Source organism: Octodon degus, unplaced genomic scaffold, assembly GCF_000260255.1.
Source record: "Octodon degus isolate 3935 unplaced genomic scaffold, OctDeg1.0 scaffold00368, whole genome shotgun sequence".
NCBI classification, from domain to species: Eukaryota; Metazoa; Chordata; class Mammalia; order Rodentia; family Octodontidae; genus Octodon; species Octodon degus.
This window is the reverse complement of record NW_004524944.1, coordinates 530,704-531,906: the sequence shown is the minus strand read 5'-3', so window position 1 is coordinate 531,906 and position 1,203 is coordinate 530,704.

Genomic DNA, 1,203 nt, shown 5'->3' with positions numbered 1-1,203 from the left:
AAAAAAAAGGAATAAATTAAAAGCCTTATAAATAATGGCATTATCAAATATGCCTTAAATATCAAACGATGCCTTATGAAGTGTTCTCAAAGTATCTAATCTTACACATTTGTCACATTTGAAGAAAAATTGAAAAAAAGGCAAGGGTATTCACAAGATGTCATTGTGAAGTACTACTTTTACTTAATAATTAAAATAATAAGTGCATTAAAAAGAACATTTTAAAAAAACTTGCAGAGGGGCTGGGGAGATGGCTCAGTGGAATAAGTGCTTCTCTGGCAAGTGCAAAGGTCTGGGTTCAATCCCCGGTTCCAAAAAAAAAACAGAAAATAAAACCCTGTAGAAGAGCACACAAAATCCAACTACTTAGCCCTTCTTAATGGATTCCTTTTGCCACAATCCCTGTATTGATGCATGAGTTGAAACATAGTTTCAAACCCACTTTTATAGGCACTAGAGTCAATGCTTTTTTGGTTTTTTGTTTTGTTTTGTTTTGTTTTGTTTTGTTTTGTTTTGTTTCAGAACCGGGGATTGAATTTAGACCCTTGTGCTTGCCAGCCAAGCACTTACTCTACTGAGCTATCTCCCCAGCCCCTTAAAGTCAATGTTTTTAAATGAGATTTTTCTCTTCTGTAAAAAACACAAAATTTGTATCATTTTTTCTTTTATTCTTGGAGCAAATAAGGTATTTTTCTTTCCAGCTATTATTTTTCCATTAGTATAAATGTGGTATGTGTGGTTTACTTATGATTCTCAGGCTCCTAGAAAGTAATGGTTGCTCTAAGTCAACCATGTGATGCATTATGTAACACAGTGTACGTTTATTGTCCATTCTATTGTGTGTGTGTAATATGTACATTCATACAATTATGAGCATATACATAACAAATATTGGTGAATACTTTTTGGTTGTTTGATAATTCAATTTAATGTATGCAAAGAAAAAAAAGCATGTTGAGAGGAGTTCAGTGGAAAGCTGGTTTTCTCACAAAACTCAGCAGATGAGGGAGGAGAACCTTCCCAATAAAAGCAGATCAGTCTTAGAGAATGACCATGTTCATAACTAAGCCTGTCTTCATGGCTCTCCCCACTGTTTAGTGTTGCTTCTTTCTGCATGTATTGGTTTTGTTTTCTTCTTCTTCTTCTTCTTCTTCTTCTTCTTCTTCTTCTTCTTCTTCTTCTTCTTCTTCTTCTTCTTCTTCT